The sequence below is a fragment of the Anopheles funestus genome, unplaced genomic scaffold (genome assembly GCF_943734845.2).
Source record: "Anopheles funestus unplaced genomic scaffold, idAnoFuneDA-416_04 scaffold_12_ctg1, whole genome shotgun sequence".
Taxonomy (NCBI): Eukaryota; Metazoa; Arthropoda; class Insecta; order Diptera; family Culicidae; genus Anopheles; species Anopheles funestus.
In genome coordinates, this window is record NW_026045352.1 from 419135 (window position 1) to 446638 (window position 27504).

At 47.6% G+C, this 27504-nt stretch overlaps 2 long non-coding RNA genes across 2 annotated transcripts in view; both read left to right on the forward strand.

Annotated features, from left to right (window-relative positions):
• The window catches only part of LOC125774484 (uncharacterized), a 63069-nt gene extending 45010 nt beyond the window's left edge, over window positions 1–18059 (forward strand). The window contains exons 2-3 of the long non-coding RNA XR_007420960.1: window positions 17002–17057; window positions 17884–18059. This is a non-coding gene — a long non-coding RNA (uncharacterized LOC125774484). The remainder of the gene's footprint in view (window positions 1–17001; window positions 17058–17883) is intronic.
• Window positions 1514–5301, forward strand: LOC125774490 (uncharacterized). Its single transcript, XR_007420965.1, has 3 exons — window positions 1514–1727; window positions 4122–4149; window positions 5256–5301. It is a non-coding gene; the product is annotated as an uncharacterized LOC125774490 (long non-coding RNA).
• Window positions 18060–27504: the final 9445 nt, after the last annotated feature.

Consider the following 27504-nt stretch of genomic DNA (forward strand, 5'->3'; position numbering starts at 1 on the left):
CTAAGGTGTCTTGGCTAATGTGTCTTGGCTAAGGTGTCTTGGCTAATGTGTCTTGGCTAAGGTGTCTTGGCTAATGTGTCTTGGCTAATGTGTCTTGGCTGAGGTGTCTTGGCTAAGGTGTCTTGGCTAATGTGTCTCGGCTAATGTGTCTCGGCTAATGTGTCTTGGCTAATGTGTCTTGGCTAATGCGTCTTGGCTAAGGTGTCTCGGCTAATGTGTCTTGGCTAAGGTGTCTTGGCTAATGTGTCTTGGCTAATGTGTCTTGGCTAATGTGTCTTGGCTAAGGTGTCTTGGCTAAGGTGTCTTGGCTAATGTGTCTTGGCTAATGTGTCTTGGCTAATGTGTCTCGGCTAATGTGTCTTGGCTAAGGTGTCTTGGCTAAGGTGTCTTGGCTAATGTGTCTTGGCTAAGGTGTCTTGGCTAAGGTGTCTTGGCTAAGGTGTCTCGGCTAATGTGTCTTGGCTAAGGTGTCTTGGCTAATGTGTCTTGGCTAAGGTGTCTCGGCTAAGGTGTCTTGGCTAAGGTGTCTTGGCTAATGTGTCTCGGCTAATGTGTCTTGGCTAATGTGTCTTGGCTAATGTGTCTTGGCTAATGTGTCGTGGCTAAGGTGTCTTGGCTAAGGTGTCTTGGCTAAGGTGTCTTGGCTAAGGTGTCTTGGCTAAGGTGTCTCGGCTAATGTGTCTTGGCTAAGGTGTCTTGGCTAATGTGTCTTGGCTAATGTGTCTTGGCTAGGGTGTCTTGGCTAAGGTGTCTTGGCTAATGTGTCTCGGCTAATGTGTCTCGGCTAATGTGTCTTGGCTAATGTGTCTTGGCTAATGTGTCTTGGCTAAGGTGTCTCGGCTAATGTGTCTTGGCTAAGGTGTCTTGGCTAATGTGTCTTGGCTAATGTGTCTTGGCTAATGTGTCTTGGCTAAGGTGTCTTGGCTAAGGTGTCTTGGCTAATGTGTCTTGGCTAATGTGTCTTGGCTAAGGTGTCTTGGCTAAGGTGTCTTGGCTAAGGTGTCTCGGCTAATGTGTCTTGGCTAAGGTGTCTTGGCTAATGTGTCTTGGCTAATGTGTCTTGGCTAAGGTGTCTTGGCTAAGGTGTCTTGGCTAATGTGTCTCGGCTAATGTGTCTCGGCTAATGTGTCTTGGCTAATGTGTCTCGGCTAATGTGTCTTGGCTAAGGTGTCTTGGCTAAGGTGTCTTGGCTAAGGTGTCTTGGCTAATGTGTCTTGGCTAATGTGTCTTGGCTAGGGTGTCTTGGCTAAGGTGTCTTGGCTAAGGTGTCTCGGCTAATGTGTCTCGGCTAACGTGTCTTGGCTAATGTGTCTTGGCTAATGTGTCTTGGCTAAGGTGTCTCGGCTAATGTGTCTTGGCTAAGGTGTCTTGGCTAATGTGTCTTGGCTAATGTGTCTTGGCTAATGTGTCTTGGCTAAGGTGTCTTGGCTAAGGTGTCTTGGCTAATGTGTCTTGGCTAATGTGTCTTGGCTAAGGTGTCTTGGCTAAGGTGTCTTGGCTAAGGTGTCTCGGCTAATGTGTCTTGGCTAAGGTGTCTTGGCTAATGTGTCTTGGCTAATGTGTCTTGGCTAAGGTGTCTTGGCTAAGGTGTCTTGGCTAATGTGTCTCGGCTAATGTGTCTCGGCTAATGTGTCTTGGCTAATGTGTCTTGGCTAATGTGTCTTGGCTAAGGTGTCTTGGCTAAGGTGTCTCGGCTAATGTGTCTCGGCTAATGTGTCTTGGCTAATGTGTCTTGGCTAATGTGTCTTGGCTAAGGTGTCTCGGCTAATGTGTCTTGGCTAAGGTGTCTTGGCTAATGTGTCTTGGCTAATGTGTCTTGGCTAATGTGTCTTGGCTAAGGTGTCTTGGCTAAGGTGTCTTGGCTAATGTGTCTCGGCTAAGGTGTCTTGGCTAAGGTGTCTTGGCTAATGTGTCTTGGCTAAGGTGTCTTGGCTAATGTGTCTTGGCTAAGGTGTCTTGGCTAATGTGTCTTGGCTAATGTGTCTTGGCTAAGGTGTCTTGGCTAAGGTGTCTTGGCTAATGTGTCTCGGCTAATGTGTCTCGGCTAATGTGTCTTGGCTAATGTGTCTTGGCTAATGTGTCTTGGCTAAGGTGTCTCGGCTAATGTGTCTTGGCTAAGGTGTCTTGGCTAATGTGTCTTGGCTAATGTGTCTTGGCGAATGTGTCTTGGCTAAGGTGTCTTGGCTAAGGTGTCTTGGCTAATGTGTCTTGGCTAATGTGTCTTGGCTAATGTGTCTCGGCTAATGTGTCTTGGCTAAGGTGTCTTGGCTAAGGTGTCTTGGCTAATGTGTCTTGGCTAAGGTGTCTTGGCTAAGGTGTCTTGGCTAAGGTGTCTCGGCTAATGTGTCTTGGCTAAGGTGTCTTGGCTAATGTGTCTTGGCTAAGGTGTCTCGGCTAAGGTGTCTTGGCTAAGGTGTCTTGGCTAATGTGTCTCGGCTAATGTGTCTTGGCTAATGTGTCTTGGCTAATGTGTCTTGGCTAATGTGTCTTGGCTAAGGTGTCTTGGCTAAGGTGTCTTGGCTAAGGTGTCTTGGCTAAGGTGTCTTGGCTAAGGTGTCTCGGCTAATGTGTCTTGGCTAACGTGTCTTGGCTAATGTGTCTTGGCTAATGTGTCTTGGCTAGGGTGTCTTGGCTAAGGTGTCTTGGCTAATGTGTCTCGGCTAATGTGTCTCGGCTAATGTGTCTTGGCTAATGTGTCTTGGCTAATGTGTCTTGGCTAAGGTGTCTCGGCTAATGTGTCTTGGCTAAGGTGTCTTGGCTAATGTGTCTTGGCTAATGTGTCTTGGCTAATGTGTCTTGGCTAAGGTGTCTTGGCTAAGGTGTCTTGGCTAATGTGTCTTGGCTAATGTGTCTTGGCTAATGTGTCTCGGCTAATGTGTCTTGGCTAAGGTGTCTTGGCTAAGGTGTCTTGGCTAATGTGTCTTGGCTAAGGTGTCTTGGCTAAGGTGTCTTGGCTAAGGTGTCTCGGCTAATGTGTCTTGGCTAAGGTGTCTTGGCTAATGTGTCTTGGCTAAGGTGTCTCGGCTAAGGTGTCTTGGCTAAGGTGTCTTGGCTAATGTGTCTCGGCTAATGTGTCTTGGCTAATGTGTCTTGGCTAATGTGTCTTGGCTAATGTGTCTTGGCTAAGGTGTCTTGGCTAAGGTGTCTTGGCTAAGGTGTCTCGGCTAATGTGTCTTGGCTAAGGTGTCTTGGCTAATGTGTCTTGGCTAATGTGTCTTGGCTAAGGTGTCTTGGCTAAGGTGTCTTGGCTAATGTGTCTTGGCTAATGTGTCTTGGCTAAGGTGTCTTGGCTAAGGTGTCTTGGCTAATGTGTCTTGGCTAATGTGTCTTGGCTAAGGTGTCTTGGCTAAGGTGTCTTGGCTAATGTGTCTTGGCTAAGGTGTCTTGGCTAAGGTGTCTTGGCTAATGTGTCTTGGCTAATGTGTCTTGGCTAAGGTGTCTTGGCTAAGGTGTCTCGGCTAATGTGTCTTGGCTAATGTGTCTTGGCTAAGGTGTCTTGGCTAAGGTGTCTTGGCTAATGTGTCTTGGCTAAGGTGTCTTGGCTAATGTGTCTTGGCTAAGGTGTCTTGGCTAGTGTGTCTTGGCTAATGTGTCTTGGCTAAGGTGTCTTGGCTAAGGTGTCTTGGCTAATGTGTCTTGGCTAGGGTGTCTTGGCTAAGGTGTCTTGGCTAATGTGTCTCGGCTAATGTGTCTCGGCTAATGTGTCTTGGCTAATGTGTCTTGGCTAAGGTGTCTTGGCTAAGGTGTCTTGGCTAAGGTGTCTTGGCTAATGTGTCTCGGCTAATGAGTCTCGGCTAATGTGTCTTGGCTAAGGTGTCTTGGCTAATGTGTCTTGGCTAAGGTGTCTTGGCTAAGGTGTCTTGGCTAATGTGTCTTGGCTAATGTGTCTTGGCTAAGGTGTCTTGGCTAAGGTGTCTTGGCTAATGTGTCTTGGCTAATGTGTCTTGGCTAAGGTGTCTTGGCTAAGGTGTCTTGGCTAAGGTGTCTTGGCTAAGGTGTCTTGGCTAAGGTGTCTCGGCTAATGTGTCTTGGCTAAGGTGTCTTGGCTAATGTGTCTTGGCTAAGGTGTCTTGGCTAAGGTGTCTTGGCTAATGTGTCTTGGCTAATGTGTCTTGGCTAAGGTGTCTTGGCTAAGGTGTCTCGGCTAATGTGTCTCGGCTAATGTGTCTCGGCTAATGTGTCTTGGCTAAAGTATCTTGGCTAAGGTGTCTTGGCTAAGGTGTCTTGGCTAAGGTGTCTTGGCTAATGTGTCTCGGCTAATGTGTCTCGGCTAATGTGTCTTGGCTAAGGTGTCTTGGCTAATGTGTCTTGGCTAAGGTGTCTTGGCTAAGGTGTCTTGGCTAATGTGTCTTGGCTAATGTGTCTTGGCTAAGGTGTCTTGGCTAAGGTGTCTTGGCTAATGTGTCTTGGCTAATGTGTCTTGGCTAAGGTGTCTTGGCTAAGGTGTCTTGGCTAAGGTGTCTTGGCTAATGTGTCTCGGCTAATGTGTCTCGGCTAATGTGTCTTGGCTAAGGTGTCTTGGCTAATGTGTCTTGGCTAAGGTGTCTTGGCTAAGGTGTCTTGGCTAATGTGTCTTGGCTAATGTGTCTTGGCTAAGGTGTCTTGGCTAAGGTGTCTCGGCTAATGTGTCTCGGCTAATGTGTCTTGGCTAATGTGTCTTGGCTAAGGTGTCTTGGCTAAGGTGTCTTGGCTAAGGTGTCTTGGCTAATGTGTCTCGGCTAATGTGTCTCGGCTAATGTGTCTTGGCTAAGGTGTCTTGGCTAATGTGTCTTGGCTAAGGTGTCTTGGCTAAGGTGTCTTGGCTAATGTGTCTTGGCTAATGTGTCTTGGCTAAGGTGTCTTGGCTAATGTGTCTTGGCTAATGTGTCTTAACTAATGTGTCTTGGCTAAGGTGTCTTGGCTAAGGTGTCTTGGCTAAGGTGTCTTGGCTAAGGTGTCTTGGCTAAGGTGTCTCGGCTAATGTGTCTTGGCTAAGGTGTCTTGGCTAATGTGTCTTGGCTAAGGTGTCTTGGCTAAGGTGTCTTGGCTAAGGTGTCTTGGCTAAGGTGACTTGGCTAATGTGTCTTGGCTAATGTGTCTTGGCTAAGGTGTCTTGGCTAAGGTGTCTTGGCTAATGTGTCTTGGCTAAGGTGTCTTGGCTAATGTGTCTTGGCTAAGGTGTCTTGGCTAATGTGTCTTGGCTAATGTGTCTTGGCTAAGGTGTCTTGGCTAAGGTGTCTTGGCTAATGTGTCTTGGCTAGGGTGTCTTGGCTAAGGTGTCTCGGCTAATGTGTCTCGGCTAATGTGTCTCGGCTAATGTGTCTTGGCTAATGTGTCTTGGCTAAGGTGTCTTGGCTCAGGTGTCTTGGCTAAGGTGTCTTGGCTAATGTGTCTCGGCTAATGTGTCTCGGCTAATGTGTCTTGGCTAAGGTGTCTTGGCTAATGTGTCTTGGCTAATGTGTCTTGGCTAAGGTGTCTTGGCTAATGTGTCTTGGCTAAGGTGTCTTGGCTAAGGTGTCTTGGCTAATGTGTCTTGGCTAATGTGTCTTGGCTAAGGTGTCTTGGCTAAGGTGTCTTGGCTAATGTGTCTTGGCTAATGTGTCTTGGCTAAGGTGTCTTGGCTAAGGTGTCTTGGCTAAGGTGTCTTGGCTAAGGTGTCTTGGCTAAGGTGTCTCGGCTAATGTGTCTTGGCTAAGGTGTCTTGGCTAATGTGTCTTGGCTAATGTGTCTTGGCTAAGGTGTCTTGGCTAAGGTGTCTTGGCTAAGGTGTCTTGGCTAAGGTGACTTGGCTAATGTGTCTTGGCTAATGTGTCTTGGCTAAGGTGTCTTGGCTAATGTGTCTCGGCTAAGATGTCTTGGCTAAGGTGTCTTGGCTAAGGTGTCTTGGCTAATGTGTCTTGGCTAAGGTGTCTCGGCTAATGTGTCTTGGCTAAGGTGTCTTGGCTAAGGTGTCTTGGCTAATGTGTCTTGGCTAAGGTGTCTTGGCTAAGGTGTCTTGGCTAAGGTGTCTCGGCTAATGTGTCTTGGCTAAGGTGTCTTGGCTAATGTGTCTTGGCTAATGTGTCTTGGCTAATGTGTCTTGGCTAAGGTGTCTTGGCTAAGGTGTCTTGGCTAAGGTGTCTTGGCTAAGGTGTCTCGGCTAATGTGTCTTGGCTAAGGTGTCTTGGCTAATGTGTCTTGGCTAATGTGTCTTGGCTAAGGTGTCTTGGCTAAGGTGTCTTGGCTAAGGTGTCTTGGCTAAGATGTCTTGGCTAATGTGTCTTGGCTAAGGTGTCTCGGCTAATGTGTCTTGGCTAATGTGTCTTGGCTAAGGTGTCTTGGCTAATGTGTCTCGGCTAATGTGTCCTGGCTAATGTGTCTTTTCTAAAGTGTCTTGGCTAAGGTGTCTTGGCTAAGGTGTCTTGGCTAAGGTGTCTTGGCTAATGTGTCTTGGCTAAGGTGTCTTGGCTAAGGTGTCTTGGCTAAGGTGTCTCGGCTAATGTGTCTTGGCTAAGGTGTCTTGGCTAATGTGTCTTGGCTAATGTGTCTTGGCTAATGTGTCTTGGCTAAGGTGTCTCGGCTAATGTGTCTTGGCTAAGGTGTCTTGGCTAATGTGTCTTGGCTAATGTGTCTTGGCTAATGTGTCTTGGCTAATGTGTCTTGGCTAAGGTGTCTTGGCTAATGTGTCTTGGCTAATGTGTCTTGGCTAAGGTGTCTTGGCTTAGGTGTCTTGGCTAATGTGTCTCGGCTAATGTGTCTTGGCTAATGTGTCTTGGCTAATGTGTCTTGGCTAATGTGTCTTGGCTAAGGTGTCTTGGCTAAGGTGTCTTGGCTAATGTGTCTTGGCTAATGTGTCTTGGCTAAGGTGTCTTGGCTAAGGTGTCTTGGCTAAGGTGTCTCGGCTAATGTGTCTTGGCTAATGTGTCTTGGCTAAGGTGTCTTGGCTAATGTGTCTTGGCTAAGGTGTCTTGGCTAAGGTGTCTTGGCTAATGTGTCTTGGCTAATGTGTCTTGGCTAAGGTGTCTCGGCTAATGTGTCTTGGCTAAGGTGTCTCGGCTAAGGTGTCTTGGCTAAGGTGTCTTGGCTAATGTGTCTTGGCTAAGGTGTCTTGGCTAAGGTGTCTTGGCTAATGTGTCTTGGCTAAGGTGTCTCGGCTAATGTGTCTTGGCTAAGGTGTCTCGGCTAAGGTGTCTTGGCTAAGGTGTCTTGGCTAATGTGTCTTGGCTAAGGTGTTTTGGCTAATGTGTCTTGGCTAAGGTGTCTTGGCTAAGGTGTCTTGGCTAAGGTGTCTTGGCTAATGTGTCTCGGCTAATGTGTCTTGGCTTATGTGTCTTGGCTAATGTGTCTTGGCTAATGTGTCTTGGCTAAGGTGTCTTGGCTAAGGTGTCTTGGCTAATGTGTCTTGGCTAATGTGTCTTGGCTAAGGTGTCTTGGCTAATGTGTCTTGGCTAAGGTGTCTTGGCTAAGGTGTCTTGGCTAAGGTGTCTTGGCTAATGTGTCTCGGCTAATGTGTCTTGGCTAATGTGTCTTGGCTAATGTGTCTTGGCTAGTGTGTCTTGGCTAAGGTGTCTCGGCTAAGTTGTCTTGGCTAAGGTGTCTTGGCTAATGTGTCTTGGCTAAGGTGTCTTGGCTAATGTGTCTTGGCTAAGGTGTCTTGGCTAAGGTGTCTTGGCTAAGGTGTCTTGGCTAAGGTGTCTTGGCTAATGTGTCTCGGCTAAGATGTCTTGGCTAAGGTGTCTTGGCTAATGTGTCTTGGCTAAGGTGTCTCGGCTAATGTGTCTTGGCTAAGGTGTCTTGGCTAAGGTGTCTTGGCTAAGGTGTCTTGGCTAATGTGTCTTGGCTAAGGTGTCTTGGCTAAGGTGTCTTGGCTAAGGTGTCTCGGCTAATGTGTCTTGGCTAAGGTGTCTTGGCTAATGTGTCTTGGCTAAGGTGTCTTGGCTAATGTGTCTTGGCTAAGGTGTCTCGGCTAATGTGTCTTGGCTAAGGTGTCTTGGCTAATGTGTCTTGGCTAATGTGTCTTGGCTAATGTGTCTTGGCTAATGTGTCTTGGCTAATGTGTCTTGGCTAATGTGTCTTGGCTAATGTGTCTTGGCTAATGTGTCTTGGCTAATGTGTCTTGGCTAAGGTGTCTTGGCTAATGTGTCTTGGCTAAGGTGTCTTGGCTAATGTGTCTTGGCTAATGTGTCTTGGCTAATGTGTCTTGGCTAAGGTGTCTTGGCTAAGGTGTCTTGGCTAATGTGTCTTGGCTAATGTGTCTTGGCTAAGGTGTCTTGGCTAATGTGTCTTGGCTAATGTGTCTTGGCTAAGGTGTCTTGGCTAAGGTGTCTTGGCTAATGTGTCTCGGCTAATGTGTCTTGGCTAATGTGTCTTGGCTAATGTGTCTTGGCTAATGTGTCTTGGCTAAGGTGTCTTGGCTAAGGTGTCTTGGCTAAGGTGTCTTGGCTAATGTGTCTTGGCTAAGGTGTCTTGGCTAAGGTGTCTTGGCTAAGGTGTCTTGGCTAAGGTGTCTTGGCTAATGTGTCTCGGCTAAGGTGTCTTGGCTAAGGTGTCTTGGCTAATGTGTCTTGGCTAAGGTGTCTTGGCTAATGTGTCTTGGCTAAGGTGTCTTGGCTAATGTGTCTTGGCTAATGTGTCTTGGCTAAGGTGTCTTGGCTAAGGTGTCTTGGCTAATGTGTCTTGGCTAGGGTGTCTTGGCTAAGGTGTCTTGGCTAATGTGTCTCGGCTAATGTGTCTCGGCTAATGTGTCTTGGCTAATGTGTCTAGGCTAAGGTGTCTCGGCTAAGGTGTCTTGGCTAAGGTGTCTTGGCTAATGTGTCTTGGCTAAGGTGTCTTGGCTAATGTGTCTTGGCTAAGGTGTCTTGGCTAAGGTGTCTTGGCTAAGGTGTCTTGGCTAATGTGTCTCGGCTAAGATGTCTTGGCTAAGGTGTCTTGGCTAATGTGTCTTGGCTAAGGTGTCTCGGCTAATGTGTCTTGGCTAAGGTGTCTTGGCTACGGTGTCTTGGCTAAGGTGTCTTGGCTAATGTGTCTTGGCTAAGGTGTCTTAGCTAAGGTGTCTTGGCTAAGGTGTCTCGGCTAATGTGTCTTGGCTAAGGTGTCTTGGCTAATGTGTCTTGGCTAATGTGTCTTGGCTAATGTGTCTTGGCTAAGGTGTCTCGGCTAATGTGTCTTGGCTAAGGTGTCTTGGCTAATGTGTCTTGGCTAATGTGTCTTGGCTAAGGTGTCTTGGCTAATGTGTATCGGCTAAGATGTCTTGGCTAAGGTGTCTTGGCTAATGTGTCTTGGCTAAGGTGTCTCGGCTAATGTGTCTTGGCTAAGGTGTCTTGGCTAAGGTGTCTTGGCTAAGGTGTCTTGGCTAATGTGTCTTGGCTAAGGTGTCTTGGCTAAGGTGTCTTGGCTAATGTGTCTCGGCTAATGTGTCTTGGCTAATGTGTCTTGGCTAATGTGTCTTGGCTAATGTGTCTTGGCTAAGGTGTCTTGGCTAAGGTGTCTTGGCTAATGTGTCTTGGCTAATGTGTCTTGGCTAAGGTGTCTTGGCTAATGTGTCTTGGCTAATGTGTCTTGGCTAAGGTGTCTTGGCTAAGGTGTCTTGGCTAATGTGTCTCGGCTAATGTGTCTTGGCTAATGTGTCTTGGCTAATGTGTCTTGGCTAATGTGTCTTGGCTAAGGTGTCTCGGCTTAGGTGTCTTGGCTAAGGTGTCTTGGCTAATGTGTCTTGGCTAAGGTGTCTTGGCTAAGGTGTCTTGGCTAAGGTGTCTTGGCTAAGGTGTCTTGGCTAAGGTGTCTTGGCTAATGTGTCTCGGCTAAGATGTCTTGGCTAAGGTGTCTTGGCTAATGTGTCTTGGCTAAGGTGTCTCGGCTAATGTGTCTTGGCTAAGGTGTCTTGGCTAAGGTGTCTTGGCTAAGGTGTCTTGGCTAATGTGTCTTGGCTAAGGTGTCTTGGCTAAAGTGTCTTGGCTAAGGTGTCTCGGCTAATGTGTCTTGGCTAAGGTGTCTTGGCTAATGTGTCTTGGCTAATGTGTCTTGGCTAATGTGTCTTGGCTAAGGTGTCTCGGCTAATGTGTCTTGGCTAAGGTGTCTTGGCTAATGTGTCTTGGCTAATGTGTCTTGGCTAATGTGTCTTGGCTAATGTGTCTTGGCTAATGTGTCTTGGCTAATGTGTCTTGGCTAATGTGTCTTGGCTAATGTGTCTTGGCTAAGGTGTCTTGGCTAATGTGTCTTGGCTAATGTGTCTTGGCTAATGTGTCTTGGCTAATGTGTCTTGGCTAAGGTGTCTTGGCTAAGGTGTCTTGGCTAATGTGTCTTGGCTAATGTGTCTTGGCTAAGGTGTCTTGGCTAATGTGTCTTGGCTAATGTGTCTTGGCTAAGGTGTCTTGGCTAAGGTGTCTTGGCTAATGTGTCTCGGCTAATGTGTCTTGGCTAATGTGTCTTGGCTAATGTGTCTTGGCTAATGTGTCTTGGCTAAGGTGTCTTGGCTAAGGTGTCTTGGCTAAGGTGTCTTGGCTAATGTGTCTTGGCTAAGGTGTCTTGGCTAAGGTGTCTTGGCTAAGGTGTCTTGGCTAAGGTGTCTTGGCTAATGTGTCTCGGCTAAGGTGTCTTGGCTAAGGTGTCTTGGCTAATGTGTCTTGGCTAAGGTGTCTTGGCTAATGTGTCTTGGCTAAGGTGTCTTGGCTAATGTGTCTTGGCTAATGTGTCTTGGCTAAGGTGTCTTGGCTAAGGTGTCTTGGCTAATGTGTCTTGGCTAGGGTGTCTTGGCTAAGGTGTCTTGGCTAATGTGTCTCGGCTAATGTGTCTCGGCTAATGTGTCTTGGCTAATGTGTCTTGGCTAAGGTGTCTTGGCTAAGGTGTCTTGGCTAATGTGTCTTGGCTAATGTGTCTTGGCTAATGTGTCTTGGCTAAGGTGTCTCGGCTAAGGTGTCTTGGCTAATGTGTCTTGGCTAATGTGTCTTGGCTAAGGTGTCTCGGCTAAGGTGTCTTAGCTAAGGTGTCTTGGCTAATGTGTCTTGGCTAAGGTGTCTTGGCTAATGTGTCTTGGCTAAGGTGTCTTGGCTAAGGTGTCTTGGCTAAGGTGTCTTGGCTAATGTGTCTCGGCTAAGATGTCTTGGCTAATGTGTCTTGGCTAATGTGTCTTGGCTAAGGTGTCTAGGCTAATGTGTCTTGGCTAAGGTGTCTTGGCTTAGGTGTCTTGGCTAAGGTGTCTTGGCTAATGTGTCTTGGCTAAGGTGTCTTGGCTAATGTGTCTTGGCTAAGGTGTCTTGGCTAAGGTGTCTTGGCTAAGGTGTCTTGGCTAATGTGTCTCGGCTAAGATGTCTTGGCTAAGGTGTCTTGGCTAATGTGTCTTGGCTAAGGTGTCTCGGCTAATGTGTCTTGGCTAAGGTGTCTTGGCTAAGGTGTCTTGGCTAATGTGTCTTGGCTAAGGTGTCTTGGCTAAGGTGTCTTGGATAAGGTGTCTTGGCTAAGGTGTCTTGGCTAAGGTGTCTTGGCTAAGGTGTCTCGGCTAATGTGTCTTGGCTAAGGTGTCTTGGCTAATGTGTCTTGGCTAATGTGTCTTGGCTAAGGTGTCTTGGCTAAGGTGTCTTGGCTAAGGTGTCTTGGCTAAGGTGTCTTGGCTAATGTGTCTTGGCTAAGGTGTCTCGGCTAATGTGTCTTGGCTAATGTGTCTTGGCTAAGGTGTCTTGGCTAATGTGTCTCGGCTAATGTGTTCTGGCTAATGTGTCTTGGCTAAAGTGTCTTGGCTAAGGTGTCTTGGCTAAGGTGTCTTGGCTAATGTGTCTTGGCTAAGGTGTCTTGGCTAATGTGTCTTGGCTAAGGTGTCTTGGCTAAGGTGTCTTGGCTAAGGTGTCTCGGCTAATGTGTCTTGGCTAAGGTGTCTCGGCTAATGTGTCTCGGCTAATGTGTCTTGGCTAATGTGTCTTGGCTAAGGTTTCTTGGCTAAGGTGTCTTGGCTAATGTGTCTTGGCTAATGTGTCTTGGCTAATGTGTCTCGGCTAATGTGTCTTGGCTAAGGTGTCTTGGCTAAGGTGTCTTGGCTAATGTGTCTTGGCTAAGGTGTCTTGGCTAAGGTGTCTTGGCTAAGGTGTCTCGGCTAATGTGTCTTGGCTAAGGTGTCTTGGCTAATGTGTCTTGGCTAATGTGTTTTGGCTAAGGTGTCTTGGCTAAGGTGTCTTGGCTAAGGTGTCTTGGCTAAGGTGTCTTGGCTAATGTGTCTTGGCTAAGGTGTCTCGGCCAATGTGTCTTGGCTAATGTGTCTTGGCTAAGGTGTCTTGGCTAATGTGTCTCGGCTAATGTGTCCTGGCTAATGTGTCTTGGCTAAAGTGTCTTGGCTAAGGTGTCTTGGCTAAGGTGTCTTGGCTATTGTGTCTTGGCTAAGGTGTCTTGGCTAATGTGTCTTGGCTAAGGTGTCTTGGCTAATGTGTCTTGGCTAAGGTGTCTTGGCTAAGGTGTCTTGGCTAAGGTGTCTCGGCTAATGTGTCTTGGCTAAGGTGTCTCGGCTAATGTGTCTCGGCTAATGTGTCTTGGCTAATGTGTCTTGGCTAAGGTGTCTTGGCTAAGGTGTCTTGGCTAATGTGTCTTGGCTAATGTGTCTTGGCTAAGGTGTCTTTGCTAAGGTGTCTTGGCTAAGGTGTCTTGGCTAAGGTGTCTTGGCTAATGTGTCTCGGCTAAGATGTCTTGGCTAAGGTGTCTTGGCTAATGTGTCTTGGCTAAGGTGTCTCGGCTAATGTGTCTTGGCTAATGTGTCTCGGCTAATGTGTCTTGGCTAAGGTGTCTTGGCTAATGTGTCTTGGCTAAGGTGTCTTGGCTAATGTGTCTTGGCTAAGGTGTCTTGGCTAAGGTGTCTTGGCTAAGGTGTCTTGGCTAATGTGTCTCGGCTAAGATGTCTTGGCTAAGGTGTCTTGGCTAATGTGTCTTGGCTAAGGTGTCTCGGCTAATGTGTCTTGGCTAAGGTGTCTTGGCTAAGGTGTCTTGGCTAATGTGTCTTGGCTAAGGTGTCTTGGCTAAGGTGTCTTGGCTAAGGTGTCTTGGCTAAGGTGTCTTGGCTAAGGTGTCTTGGCTAATGTGTCTTGGCTAATGTGTCTTGGCTAAGGTGTCTTTGCTAAGGTGTCTTGGCTAAGGTGTCTTGGCTAAGGTGTCTTGGCTAATGTGTCTCGGCTAAGATGTCTTGGCTAAGGTGTCTTGGCTAATGTGTCTTGGCTAAGGTGTCTTGGCTAAGGAGTTTTGGCTAAGGTGTCTCGGCTAATGTGTCTTGGCTAAGGTGTCTTGGCTAAGGTGTCTTGGCTAAGGTGTCTTGGCTAATGTGTCTTGGCTAAGGTGTCTTGGCTAATGTGTCTTGGCTAAGGTGTCTTGGCTAAGGTGTCTTGGCTAAGGTGTCTTGGCTAATGTGTCTCGGCTAAGATGTCTTGGCTAAGGTGTCTTGGCTAATGTGTCTTGGCTAAGGTGTCTCGGCTAATGTGTCTTGGCTAAGGTGTCTTGGCTAAGGTGTCTTGGCTAATGTGTCTTGGCTAAGGTGTCTTGGCTAAAGTGTCTTGGCTAAGGTGTCTTGGCTAAGGTGTCTTGGCTAAGGTGTCTTGGCTAAGGTGTCTCGGCTAATGTGTCTTGGCTAAGGTGTCTTGGCTAAGGTGTCTTGGCTAAGGTGTCTCGGCTAATGTGTCTTTGCTAAGGTGTCTTGGCTAATGTGTCTTGGCTAAGGTGTCTTGGCTAAGGTGTCTTGGCTAAGGTGTCTTGGCTAAGGTGTCTTGGCTAAGGTGTCTTGGCTAATGTGTCTTGGCTAATGTGTCTTGGCTAAGGTGTCTTGGCTAAGGTGTCTTGGCTAAGGTGTCTTGGCTAAGGTGTCTTGGCTAAGGTGTCTTGGCTAATGTGTCTTGGCTAAGGTGTCTCGGCTAATGTGTCTTGGCTAATGTGTCTTGGCTAAGGTGTCTTGGCTATTGTGTCTTGGCTAAGGTGTCTTGGCTAATGTGTCTTGGCTAAGGTATCTTGGCTAATGTGTCTTGGCTAAGGTGTCTTGGCTAAGGTGTCTTGGCTAAGGTGTCTTGGCTAATGTGTCTCGGCTAAGATGTCTTGGCTAAGGTGTCTTGGCTAATGTGTCTTGGCTAAAGTGTCTTGGCTAAAGTGTCTTGGCTAAGGTGTCTTGGCTAATGTGTCTCGGCTAAGGTGTCTTGGCTAAGGTGTCTTGGCTAAGGTGTCTTGGCTAAGGTGTCTTGGCTAATGTGTCTTGGCTAATGTGTCTTGGATAAGGTGTCTTGGCTTAGGTGTCTTGGCTAGAGTGTCTTGGCTAATGTGTCTTGGCTAATGTGTCTTGGCTAATGTGTCTTGGCTAAGGTGTCTTGGCTTATGTGTCTTGGCTAATGTGTCTTGGCTAATGTGTCTTGGCTAAGGTGTCTTGGCTAAGGTGTCTTGGCTAATGTGTCCTGGCTAATGTGTCTTGGCTAAGGTGTCTTGGCTAATGTGTCTTGGCTAAGGTGTCTTGGCTAAGGTGTCTTGGCTAAGGTGTCTTGGCTAAGGTGTCTTGGCTAAGGTGTCTCGGCTAATGTGTCTTGGCTAAGGTGTCTTGGCTAAGGTGTCTTGGCTAAGGTGTCTTGGCTAAGGTGTCTCGGCTAATGTGTCTTGGCTAATGTGTCTCGGCTAATGTGTCCTGGCTAATGTGTCTTGGCTAAAGTGTCGTGGCTAAGGTGTCTTGGCTAAGGTGTCTTGGCTATTGTGTCTTGGCTAAGGTGTCTTGGCTAATGTGTCTTGGCTAAGGTGTCTTGGCTAATGTGTCTTGGCTAAGGTGTCTTGGCTAAGGTGTCTTGGCTAAGGTGTCTTGGCTAAGGTGTCTTGGCTATTGTGTCTTGGCTAATGTGTCTTGGCTGAGGTGTCTTGGCTAATGTGTCTTGGCTAAGGTGTCTTGGCTAAGGTGTCTTGGCTAAGGTGTCTTGGCTAAGGTGTCTTGGCTAAGGTGTCTTGGCTAAGGTGTCTCGGCTAATGTGTCTTGGCTAAGGTGTCTTGGCTAATGTGTCTTGGCTAAGGTGTCTTGGCTAAGGTGTCTTGGCTAAGGTGTCTTGGCTAAGGTGTCTTGGCTAAGGTGTCTTGGCTAATGTGTCTCGGCTAATGTGTCCTGGCTAATGTGTCTTGGCTAAGGTGTCTTGGCTAAGGTGTCTTGGCTAAGGTGTCTTGGCTAGGGTGTCTTGGCTAAGGTGTCTTGGCTAAGGTGTCTTGGCTAAGGTGTCTCGGCTAATGTGTCTTGGCTAAGGTGTCTTGGCTAATGTGTCTTGGCTAATGTGTCTTGGCTAAGGTGTCTTGGCTAAGGTGTCTTGGCTAAGGTGTCTTGGCTAAGGTGTCTTGGCTAATGTGTCTTGGCTAAGGTGTCTCGGCTAATGTGTCTTGGCTAATGTGTCTTGGCTAAGGTGTCTTGGCTAAGGTGTCTTGGCTAAGGTGTCTCGGCTAATGTGTCTTGGCTAAGGTGTCTTGGCTAATGTGTCTTGGCTAATGTGTCTTGGCTAAGGTGTCTTTGCTAAGGTGTCTTGGCTAATGTGTCTTGGCTAAGGTGTCTTGGCTAATGTGTCTCGGCTAAGATGTCTTGGCTAAGGTGTCTTGGCTAATGTGTCTTGGCTAAGGTGTCTCGGCTAATGTGTCTTGGCTAATGTGTCTTGGCTAAGGTGTCTTGGCTAATGTGTCTTGGCTAATGTGTCTTGGCTAATGTGTCTTGGCTAAGGTGTCTTGGCTAAGGTGTCTTGGCTAAGGTGTCTTGGCTAAGGTGTCTTGGCTAAGGTGTCTCGGCTAATGTGTCTTGGCTAATGTGTCTCGGCTAATGTGTCCTGGCTAATGTGTCTTGGCTAAAGTGTCTTGGCTAAGGTGTCTTGGCTAAGGTGTCTTGGCTATTGTGTCTTGGCTAAGGTGTCTTGGCTAATGTGTCTTGGCTAAGGTGTCTTGGCTAATGTGTCTTGGCTAAGGTGTCTTGGCTAAGGTGTCTTGGCTAAGGTGTCTTGGCTAATGTGTCCTGGCTAATGTGTCTTGGCTAAGGTGTCTTGGCTAATGTGTCTTGGCTAAGGTGTCTTGGCTAAGGTGTCTTGGCTAAGGTGTCTTGGCTAAGGTGTCTTGGCTAAGGTGTCTCGGCTAATGTGTCTTGGCTAAGGTGTCTTGGCTAAGGTGTCTTGGCTAAGGTGTCTTGGCTAAGGTGTCTCGGCTAATGTGTCTTGGCTAATGTGTCTCGGCTAATGTGTCCTGGCTAATGTGTCTTGGCTAAAGTGTCTTGGCTAAGGTGTCTTGGCTAAGGTGTCTTGGCTATTGTGTCTTGGCTAAGGTGTCTTGGCTAATGTGTCTTGGCTAAGGTGTCTTGGCTAATGTGTCTTGGCTAAGGTGTCTTGGCTAAGGTGTCTTGGCTAAGGTGTCTTGGCTAAGGTGTCTTGGCTATTGTGTCTTGGCTAATGTGTCTTGGCTGAGGTGTCTTGGCTAATGTGTCTTGGCTAAGGTGTCTTGGCTAAGGTGTCTTGGCTAAGGTGTCTTGGCTAAGGTGTCTTGGCTAAGGTGTCTCGGCTAATGTGTCTTGGCTAAGGTGTCTTGGCTAATGTGTCTTGGCTAAGGTGTCTTGGCTAAGGTGTCTTGGCTAAGGTGTCTTGGCTAAGGTGTCTTGGCTAAGGTGTCTTGGCTAATGTGTCTCGGCTAATGTGTCCTGGCTAATGTGTCTTGGCTAAGGTGTCTTGGCTAAGGTGTCTTGGCTAAGGTGTCTTGGCTAGGGTGTCTTGGCTAAGGTGTCTTGGCTAAGGTGTCTTGGCTAAGGTGTCTCGGCTAATGTGTCTTGGCTAAGGTGTCTTGGCTAATGTGTCTTGGCTAATGTGTCTTGGCTAAGGTGTCTTGGCTAAGGTGTCTTGGCTAAGGTGTCTTGGCTAAGGTGTCTTGGCTAATGTGTCTTGGCTAAGGTGTCTCGGCTAATGTGTCTTGGCTAATGTGTCTTGGCTAAGGTGTCTTGGCTAATGTGTCTCGGCTAATGTGTCCTGGCTAATGTGTCTTGGCTAAAGTGTCTTGGCTAAGGTGTCTTGGCTAAGGTGTCTTGGCTATTGTGTCTTGGCTAAGGTGTCTTGGATAATGTGTCTTGGATAATGTGTCTTGGCTAAGGTGTCTTGGCTAATGTGTCTTGGCTAAGGTGTCTTGGCTAAGGTGTCTTGGCTAAGGTGTCTTGGCTAATGTGTCTTGGCTAAGGTGTCTCGGCTAATGTGTCTCGGCTATTGTGTCTTGGCTAATGTGTCTTGGCTAAGGTGTCTTGGCTAAGGTGTCTTGGCTAATGTGTCTTGGCTAATGTGTCTTGGCTAATGTGTCTCGGCTAATGTGTCTTGGCTAAGGTGTCTTGGCTAAGGTGTCTTGGCTAATGTGTCTTGGCTAAGGTGTCTTGGCTAAGGTGTCTTGGCTAAGGTGTCTCGGCTAATGTGTCTTGGCTAAGGTGTCTTGGCTAATGTGTCTTGGCTAATGTGTCTTGGCTAAGGTGTCTTTGCTAAGGTGTCTTGGCTAATGTGTCTTGGCTAAGGTGTCTTGGCTAAGGTGTCTTGGCTAAGGTGTCTTGGCTAAGGTGTCTTGGCTAAGGTGTCTTGGCTAATGTGTCTTGGCTAATGTGTCTTGGCTAAGGTGTCTTGGCTAAGGTGTCTTGGCTAAGGTGTCTTGGCTAAGGTGTCTTGGCTAAGGTGTCTTGGCTAAGGTGTCTCGGCTAATGTGTCTTGGCTAAGGTGTCTTGGCTAATGTGTCTTGGCTAATGTGTCTTGGCTAAGGTGTCTTGGCTAAGGTGTCTTGGCTAATGTGTCTCGGCTAAGATGTCTTGGCTAAGGTGTCTTGGCTAATGTGTCTTGGCTAAGGTGTCTCGGCTAATGTGTCTTGGCTAAGGTGTCTTGGCTAAGGTGTCTTGGCTAATGTGTCTTGGCTAAGGTGTCTTGGCTAAGGTGTCTTGGCTAAGGTGTCTTGGCTAAGGTGTCTTGGCTAAGGTGTCTTGGCTATTGTGTCTCGGCTAATGTGTCTTGGCTAAGGTGTCTTGGCTAATGTGTCTTGGCTAATGTGTCTTGGCTAAGGTGTCTTGGCTAAGGTGTCTTGGCTAAGGTGTCTTGGCTAAGGTGTCTTGGCTAATGTGTCTTGGCTAAGGTGTCTCGGCTAATGTGTCTTGGCTAATGTGTCTTGGCTAAGGTGTCTTGGCTAATGTGTCTCGGCTAATGTGTCTTGGCTAATGTGTCTTGGCTAATGTGTCTTGGCTAAGGTGTCTTGGCTAAGGTGTCTTGGCTAATGTGTCTTGGCTAGGGTGTCTTGGCTAAGGTGTCTTGGCTAATGTGTCTCGGCTAATGTGTCTCGGCTAATGTGTCTTGGCTAATGTGTCTTGGCTAAGGTGTCTTGGCTAATGTGTCTTGGCTAATGTGTCTTGGCTAATGTGTCTTGGCTAATGTGTCTTGGCTAAGGTGTCTCGGCTAAGGTGTCTTGGCTAAGGTGTCTTGGCTAATGTGTCTTGGCTAAGGTGTCTTGGCTAATGTGTCTTGGCTAAGGTGTCTTGGCTAAGGTGTCTTGGCTAAGGTGTCTTGGCTAATGTGTCTCGGCTAAGATGTCTTGGCTAAGGTGTCTTGGCTAATGTGTCTTGGCTAAGGTGTCTCGGCTAATGTGTCTTGGCTAAGGTGTCTTGGCTAAGGTGTCTTGGCTAAGGTGTCTTGGCTAATGTGTCTTGGCTAAGGTGTCTTGGCTAATGTGTCTTGGCTAAGGTGTCTTGGCTAAGGTGTCTTGGCTAAGGTGTCTTGGCTAATGTGTCTCGGCTAAGATGTCTTGGCTAAGGTGTCTTGGCTAATGTGTCTTGGCTAAGGTGTCTCGGCTAATGTGTCTTGGCTAAGGTGTCTTGGCTAAGGTGTCTTGGCTAATGTGTCTTGGCTAAGGTGTCTTGGCTATGGTGTCTTGGCTAAGGTGTCTTGGCTAAGGTGTCTTGGCTAAGGTGTCTTGGCTAAGGTGTCTCGGCTAATGTGTCTTGGCTAAGGTGTCTTGGCTAATGTGTCTTGGCTAAGGTGTCTTGGCTAAGGTGTCTTGGCTAAGGTGTCTTGGCTAAGGTGTCTTGGCTAAGGTGTCTTGGCTAATGTGTCTTGGCTAAGGTGTCTCGGCTAATGTGTCTTGGCTAATGTGTCTTGGCTAAGGTGTCTTGGCTAATGTGTCTCGGCTAATGTGTCCTGGCTAATGTGTCTTGGCTAAAGTGTCTTGGCTAAGGTGTCTTGGCTAAGGTGTCTTGGCTATTGTGTCTTGGCTAAGGTGTCTTGGCTAATGTGTCTTGGCTAATGTGTCTTGGCTAAGGTGTCTTGGCTAAGGTGTCTTGGCTAAGGTGTCTCGGCTAATGTGTCTTGGCTAAGGTGTCTCGGCTAATGTGTCTCGGCTAATGTGTCTTGGCTAATGTGTCTTGGCTAATGTGTCTTGGCTAAGGTGTCTCGGCTAATGTGTCTTGGCTTATGTGTCTTGGATAAGGTGTCTTGGCTAATGTGTCTTGGCTAATGTGTCTTGGCTAAGGTGTATTGGCTAAGGTGTCTCGGCTAATGTGTCTTGGCTAAGGTGTCTTGGCTAATGTGTCTTGGCTAATGTGTCTTGGCTAAGGTGTCTTGGCTAAGGTGTCTTGGCTAAGGTGTCTTGGCTAAGGTGTCTTGGCTAATGTGTCTTGGCTAAGGTGTCTCGGCTAATGTGTCTTGGCTAATGTGTCTTGGCTAAGGTGTCTTGGCTAATGTGTCTCGGCTAATGTGTCCTGGCTAATGTGTCTTGGCTAAGGTGTCTTGGCTAAGGTGTCTTGGCTAAGGTGTCTTGGCTATTGTGTCTTGGCTAAGGTGTCTTGGCTAATGTGTCTTGGCTAAGGTGTCTTGGCTAATGTGTCTTGGCTAAGGTGTCTTGGCTAAGGTGTCTTGGCTAAGGTGTCTCGGCTAATGTGTCTTGGCTAAGGTGTCTCGGCTAATGTGTCTCGGCTAATGTGTCTTGGCTAATGTGTCTTGGCTAAGGTGTCTTGGCTAAGGTGTCTTGGCTAAGGTGTCTTGGCTAATGTGTCTTGGCTAATGTGTCTTGGCTAATGTGTCTCGGCTAATGTGTCTTGGCTAAGGTGTCTTGGCTAAGGTGTCTTGGCTAATGTGTCTTGGCTAAGGTGTCTTGGCTAAGGTGTCTTGGCTAAGGTGTCTCGGCTAATGTGTCTTGGCTAAGGTGTCTTGGCTAATGTGTCTTGGCTAATGTGTCTTGGCTAAGGTGTCTTTGCTAAGGTGTCTTGGCTAATGTGTCTTGGCTAAGGTGTCTTGGCTAATGTGTCTTGGCTAATGTGTCTTGGCTAAGGTGTCTTGGCTAAGGTGTCTTGGCTAATGTGTCTTGGCTAGGGTGTCTTGGCTAAGGTGTCTTGGCTAATGTGTCTCGGCTAATGTGTCTCGGCTAATGTGTCTTGGCTAATGTGTCTTGGCTAAGGTGTCTTGGCTAAGGTGTCTTGGCTAATGTGTCTTGGCTAATGTGTCTTGGCTAATGTGTCTTGGCTAAGGTGTCTCGGCTAAGGTGTCTTGGCTAAGGTGTCTTGGCTAATGTGTCTTGGCTAAGGTGTCTTGGCTAATGTGTCTTGGCTAAGGTGTCTTGGCTAAGGTGTCTTGGCTAAGGTGTCTTGGCTAATGTGTCTCGGCTAAGATGTCTTGGCTAAGGTGTCTTGGCTAATGTGTCTTGGCTAAGGTGTCTCGGCTAATGTGTCTTGGCTAAGGTGTCTTGGCTAAGGTGTCTTTTCTAAGGTGTCTTGGCTAATGTGTCTTGGCTAAGGTGTCTTGGCTAATGTGTCTTGGCTAAGGTGTCTTGGCTAAGGTGTCTTGGCTAAGGTGTCTTGGCTAATGTGTCTCGGCTAAGATGTCTTGGCTAAGGTGTCTTGGCTAATGTGTCTTGGCTAAGGTGTCTCGGCTAATGTGTCTTGGCTAAGGTGTCTTGGCTAAGGTGTCTTGGCTAATGTGTCTTGGCTAAGGTGTCTTGGCTAAGGTGTCTTGGCTAAGGTGTCTTGGCTAAGGTGTCTTGGCTAAGGTGTCTCGGCTAATGTGTCTTGGCTAAGGTGTCTTGGCTAATGTGTCTTGGCTAATGTGTCTTGGCTAAGGTGTCTTGGCTAAGGTGTCTTGGCTAAGGTGTCTTGGCTAAGGTGTCTTGGCTAATGTGTCTTGGCTAAGGTGTCTCGGCTAATGTGTCTTGGCTAATGTGTCTTGGCTAAGGTGTCTTGGCTAATGTGTCTCGGCTAATGTGTCCTGGCTAATGTGTCTTGGCTAAAGTGTCTTGGCTAAGGTGTCTTGGCTAAGGTGTCTTGGCTATTGTGTCTTGGCTAAGGTGTCTTGGCTAATGTGTCTTGGCTAAGGTGTCTTGGCTAATGTGTCTTGGCTAAGGTGTCTTGGCTAAGGTGTCTTAGCTAAGGTGTCTCGGCTAATGTGTCTTGGCTTAGGTGTCTCGGCTAATGTGTCTCGGCTAATGTGTCTTGGCTAATGTGTCTTGGCTAATGTGTCTTGGCTAAGGTGTCTCGGCTAATGTGTCTTGGCTAATGTGTCTTGGCTAAGGTGTCTTGGCTAATGTGTCTTGGCTAATGTGTCTTGGCTAAGGTGTCTTGGCTAAGGTGTCTCGGCTAATGTGTCTTGGCTAAGGTGTCTTGGCTAATGTGTCTTGGCTAATGTGTCTTGGCTAAGGTGTCTTGGCTAAGGTGTCTTGGCTAAGGTGTCTTGGCTAAGGTGTCTTGGCTAATGTGTCTTGGCTAAGGTGTCTCGGCTAATGTGTCTTGGCTAATGTGTCTTGGCTATTGTGTCTTGGCTAAGGTGTCTTGGCTAATGTGTCTTGGCTAAGGTGTCTTGGCTAATGTGTCTTGGCTAAGGTGTCTTGGCTAAGGTGTCTTGGCTAAGGTGTCTCGGCTAATGTGTCTTGGCTAAGGTGTCTCGGCTAATGTGTCTCGGCTAATGTGTCTTGGCTAATGTGTCTTGGCTAAGGTGTCTTGGCTAAGGTGTCTTGGCTAATGTGTCTTGGCTAATGTGTCTCGGCTAATGTGTCTCGGCTAATGTGTCTTGGCTAAGGTGTCTTGGCTAAGGTGTCTTGGCTAATGTGTCTTGGCTAAGGTGTCTTGGCTAAGGTGTCTTGGCTAAGGTGTCTCGGCTAATGTGTCTTGGCTAAGGTGTCTTGGCTAATGTGTCTTGGCTAATGTGTCTTGGCTAAGGTGTCTTTGCTAAGGTGTCTTGGCTAATGTGTCTTGGCTAAGGTGTCTTGGCTAATGTGTCTTGGCTAATGTGTCTTGGCTAAGGTGTCTTGGCTAAGGTGTCTTGGCTAATGTGTCTTGGCTAGGGTGTCTTGGCTAAGGTGTCTTGGCTAATGTGTCTCGGCTAATGTGTCTCGGCTAATGTGTCTTGGCTAATGTGTCTTGGCTAAGGTGTCTTGGCTAAGGTGTCTTGGCTAATGTGTCTTGGCTAATGTGTCTTGGCTAATGTGTCTTGGCTAAGGTGTCTCGGCTAAGGTGTCTTGGCTAAGGTGTCTTGGCTAATGTGTCTTGGCTAAGGTGTCTTGGCTAATGTGTCTTGGCTAAGGTGTCTTGGCTAAGGTGTCTTGGCTAAGGTGTCTTGGCTAATGTGTCTCGGCTAAGATGTCTTGGCTAAGGTGTCTTGGCTAATGTGTCTTGGCTAAGGTGTCTCGGCTAATGTGTCTTGGCTAAGGTGTCTTGGCTAAGGTGTCTTGGCTAAGGTGTCTTGGCTAATGTGTCTTGGCTAAGGTGTCTTGGCTAATGTGTCTTGGCTAAGGTGTCTTGGCTAAGGTGTCTTGGCTAAGGTGTCTTGGCTAATGTGTCTTGGCTAAGATGTCTTGGCTAAGGTGTCTTGGCTAATGTGTCTTGGCTAAGGTGTCTCGGCTAATGTGTCTTGGCTAAGGTGTCTTGGCTAAGGTGTCTTGGCTAATGTGTCTTGGCTAAGGTGTCTTGGCTAAGGTGTCTTGGCTAAGGTGTCTTGGCTAAGGTGTCTTGGCTAAGGTGTCTTGGCTAAGGTGTCTCGGCTAATGTGTCTTGGCTAAGGTGTCTTGGCTAATGTGTCTTGGCTAATGTGTCTTGGCTAAGGTGTCTTGGCTAAGGTGTCTTTGCTAAGATGTCTTGGCTAAGGTGTCTTGGCTAATGTGTCGTGGCTAAGGTGTCTCGGCTAATGTGTCTTGGCTAATGTGTCTTGGCTAAGGTGTCTTGGCTAATGTGTCTTGGCTAATGTGTCCTGGCTAAGGTGTCTTGGCTAAGGTGTCTTGGCTAAGGTGTCTCGGCTAATGTGTCTTGGCTAAGGTGTCTCGGCTAATGTGTCTCGGCTAATGTGTCTTGGCTAATGTGTCTTGGCTAATGTGTCTTGGCTAAGGTGTCTCGGCTAATGTGTCTTGGCTAAGGTGTCTTGGCTAAGGTGTCTTGGCTAATGTGTCTTGGCTAAGGTGTCTTGGCTAAGGTGTCTTGGCTAAGGTGTCTTGGCTAAGGTGTCTTGGCTAAGGTGTCTTGGCTAATGTGTCTCGGCTAAGGTGTCTTGGCTAAGGTGTCTTGGCTAATGTGTCTTGGCTAAGGTGTCTCGGCTAATGTGTCTTGGCTAAGGTGTCTTGGCTAAGGTGTCTTGGCTAAGGTGTCTTGGCTAATGTGTCTTGGCTAAGGTGTCTTGGCTAATGTGTCTTGGCTAAGGTGTCTTGGCTAAGGTGTCTTGGCTAAGGTGTCTTGGCTAATGTGTCTCGGCTAAGATGTCTTGGCTAAGGTGTCTTGGCTAATGTGTCTTGGCTAAGGTGTCTCGGCTAATGTGTCTTGGCTAAGGTGTCTTGGCTAAGGTGTCTTGGCTAAGGTGTCTTGGCTAAGGTGTCTTGGCTAAGGTGTCTTGGCTAAGGTGTCTTGGCTAAGGTGTCTTGGCTAATGTGTCTTGGCTAAGGTGTCTCGGCTAATGTGTCTTGGCTAATGTGTCTTGGCTAAGGTGTCTTGGCTAAGGTGTCTTGGCTAATGTGTCTTGGCTAAGGTGTCTCGGCTAATGTGTCTTGGCTAAGGTGTCTTGGCTAAGGTGTCTTGGCTAATGTGTCTTGGCTAAGGTGTCTTGGCTAAGGTGTCTTGGCTAAGGTGTCTTGGCTAAGGTGTCTTGTCTAAGGTGTCTTGGCTAATGTGTCTCGGCTAAGGTGTCTTGGCTAAGGTGTCTTGGCTAATGTGTCTTGGCTAAGGTGTCTCGGCTAATGTGTCTTGGCTAAGGTGTCTTGGCTAAGGTGTCTTGGCTAAGGTGTCTTGGCTAATGTGTCTTGGCTAAGGTGTCTTGGCTAATGTGTCTTGGCTAAGGTGTCTTGGCTAAGGTGTCTTGGCTAAGGTGTCTTGGCTAATGTGTCTCGGCTAAGATGTCTTGGCTAAGGTGTCTTGGCTAATGTGTCTTGGCTAAGGTGTCTCGGCTAATGTGTCTTGGCTAAGGTGTCTTGGCTAAGGTGTCTTGGCTAAGGTGTCTTGGCTAAGGTGTCTTGGCTAAGGTGTCTTGGCTAAGGTGTCTTGGCTAAGGTGTCTTGGCTAATGTGTCTTGGCTAAGGTGTCTCGGCTAATGTGTCTTGGCTAATGTGTCTTGGCTAAGGTGTCTTGGCTAAGGTGTCTTGGCTAATGTGTCTTGGCTAAGGTGTCTCGGCTAATGTGTCTTGGCTAAGGTGTCTTGGCTAAGGTGTCTTGGCTAAGGTGTCTTGGCTAATGTGTCTTGGCTAAGGTGTCTTGGCTAATGTGTCTTGGCTAAGGTGTCTTGGCTAAGGTGTCTTGGCTAAGGTGTCTTGGCTAATGTGTCTCGGCTAAGATGTCTTGGCTAAGGTGTCTTGGCTAATGTGTCTTGGCTAAGGTGTCTCGGCTAATGTGTCTTGGCTAAGGTGTCTTGGCTAATGTGTCTTGGCTAATGTGTCTTGGCTAAGGTGTCTTGGCTAAGGTGTCTTGGCTAAGGTGTCTTGGCTAAGGTGTCTTGGCTAAGGTGTCTTGGCTAAGGTGTCTTGGCTAATGTGTCTTGGCTAAGGTGTCTCGGCTAATGTGTCTTGGCTAATGTGTCTTGGCTAAGGTGTCTTGGCTAATGTGTCTCGGCTAATGTGTCCTGGCTAATGTGTCTTGGCTAAAGTGTCTTGGCTAAGGTGTCTTGGCTAAGGTGTCTTGGCTATTGTGTCTTGGCTAAGGTGTCTTGGCTAATGTGTCTTGGCTAAGGTGTCTTGGCTAATGTGTCTTGGCTAAGGTGTCTTGGCTAAGGTGTCTTGGCTAAGGTGTCTCGGCTAATGTGTCTTGGCTAAGGTGTCTCGGCTAATGTGTCTCGGCTAATGTGTCTTGGCTAATGTGTCTTGGCCAAGGTGTCTTGGCTAAGGTGTCTTGGCTAATGTGTCTTGGCTAATGTGTCTTGGCTAATGTGTCTCGGCTAATGTGTCTTGGCTAAGGTGTCTTGGCTAAGGTGTCTTGGCTAATGTGTCTTGGCTAAGGTGTCTTGGCTAAGGTGTCTTGGCTAAGGTGTCTCGGCTAATGTGTCTTGACTAAGGTGTCTTGGCTAATGTGTCTTGGCTAATGTGTCTTGGCTAAGGTGTCTTTGCTAAGGTGTCTTGGCTAATGTGTCTTGGCTAAGGTGTCTTGGCTAAGGTGTCTTGGCTAAGGTGTCTTGGCTAAGGTGTCTTGGCTAAGGTGTCTTGGCTAATGTGTCTTGGCTAATGTGTCTTGGCTAAGGTGTCTTGGCTAAGGTGTCTTGGCTAAGGTGTCTTGGCTAAGGTGTCTTGGCTAAGGTGTCTTGGCTAAGGTGTCTCGGCTAATGTGTCTTGGCTAATGTGTCTTGGCTAATGTGTCTTGGCTAAGGTGTCTTTGCTAAGGTGTCTTGGCTAATGTGTCTTGGCTAAGGTGTCTTGGCTAAGGTGTCTTGGCTAAGGTGTCTTGGCTAAGGTGTCTTGGCTAAGGTGTCTTGGCTAATGTGTCTTGGCTAAGGTGTCTCGGCTAATGTGTCTTGGCTAATGTGTCTTGGCTAAGGTGTCTTGGCTATTGTGTCTTGGCTAAGGTGTCTTGGCTAATGTGTCTTGGCTAATGTGTCTTGGCTAAGGTGTCTTGGCTAAGGTGTCTTGGCTAATGTGTCTTGGCTAATGTGTCTTGGCTAATGTGTCTTGGCTAAGGTGTCTCGGCTAAGGTGTCTTGGCTAAGGTGTCTTGGCTAATGTGTCTTGGCTAAGGTGTCTTGGCTAATGTGTCTTGGCTAAGGTGTCTTGGCTAAGGTGTCTTGGCTAAGGTGTCTTGGCTAATGTGTCTCGGCTAAGATGTCTTGGCTAAGGTGTCTTGGCTAATGTGTCTTGGCTAAGGTGTCTCGGCTAATGTGTCTTGGCTAAGGTGTCTTGGCTAAGGTGTCTTGGCTAAGGTGTCTTGGCTAATGTGTCTTGGCTAAGGTGTCTTGGCTAATGTGTCTTGGCTAAGGTGTCTTGGCTAAGGTGTCTTGGCTAAGGTGTCTTGGCTAATGTGTCTCGGCTAAGGTGTCTTGGCTAATGTGTCTTGGCTAATGTGTCTTGGCTAAGGTGTCTTGGCTAAGGTGTCTTGGCTAATGTGTCTTGGCTAATGTGTCTTGGCTAATGTGTCTTGGCTAAGGTGTCTCGGCTAAGGTGTCTTGGCTAAGGTGTCTTGGCTAATGTGTCTTGGCTAAGGTGTCTTGGCTAATGTGTCTTGGCTAAGGTGTCTTGGCTAAGGTGTCTTGGCTAAGGTGTCTTGGCTAATGTGTCTCGGCTAAGATGTCTTGGCTAAGGTGTCTTGGCTAAGGTGTCTTGGCTAATGTGTCTTGGCTAATGTGTCTTGGCTAATGTGTCTCGGCTAATGTGTCTTGGCTAAGGTGTCTTGGCTAAGGTGTCTTGGCTAATGTGTCTTGGCTAAGGTGTCTTGGCTAAGGTGTCTTGGCTAAGGTGTCTCGGCTAATGTGTCTTGGCTAAGGTGTCTTGGCTAATGTGTCTTGGCTAATGTGTCTTGGCTAAGGTGTCTTGGCTAAGGTGTCTTGGCTAAGGTGTCTTGGCTAAGGTGTCTTGGCTAATGTGTCTTGGCTAAGGTGTCTTGGCTAAGGTGTCTTGGCTAAGGTGTCTTGGCTAAGGTGTCTTGGCTAAGGTGTCTCGGCTAATTTGTCTTGGCTAAGGTGTCTTGGCTAATGTGTCTTGGCTAATGTGTCTTGGCTAAGGTGTCTTGGCTAAGGTGTCTTGGCTAATGTGTCTCGGCTAATGTGTCTTGGCTAATGTGTCTTGGCTAATGTGTCTTGGCTAATGTGTCTTGGCTAAGGTGTCTTGGCTAAGGTGTCTTGGCTAATGTGTCTTGGCTAATGTGTCTTGGCTAAGGTGTCTCGGCTAATGTGTCTTGGCTAATGTGTCTTGGCTAAGGTGTCTTGGCTAAGGTGTCTTGGCTAATGTGTCTCGGCTAATGTGTCTTGGCTAATGTGTCTTGGCTAATGTGTCTTGGATAATGTGTCTTGGCTAAGGTGTCTTGGCTAAGGTGTCTTGGCTAAGGTGTCTTGGCTAATGTGTCCTGGCTAATGTGTCTTGGCTGAAGTGTCTTGGCTAAGGTGTCTTGGCTAAGGTGTCTTGGCTAAGGTGTCTTGGCTAATGTGTCTCGGCTAAGATG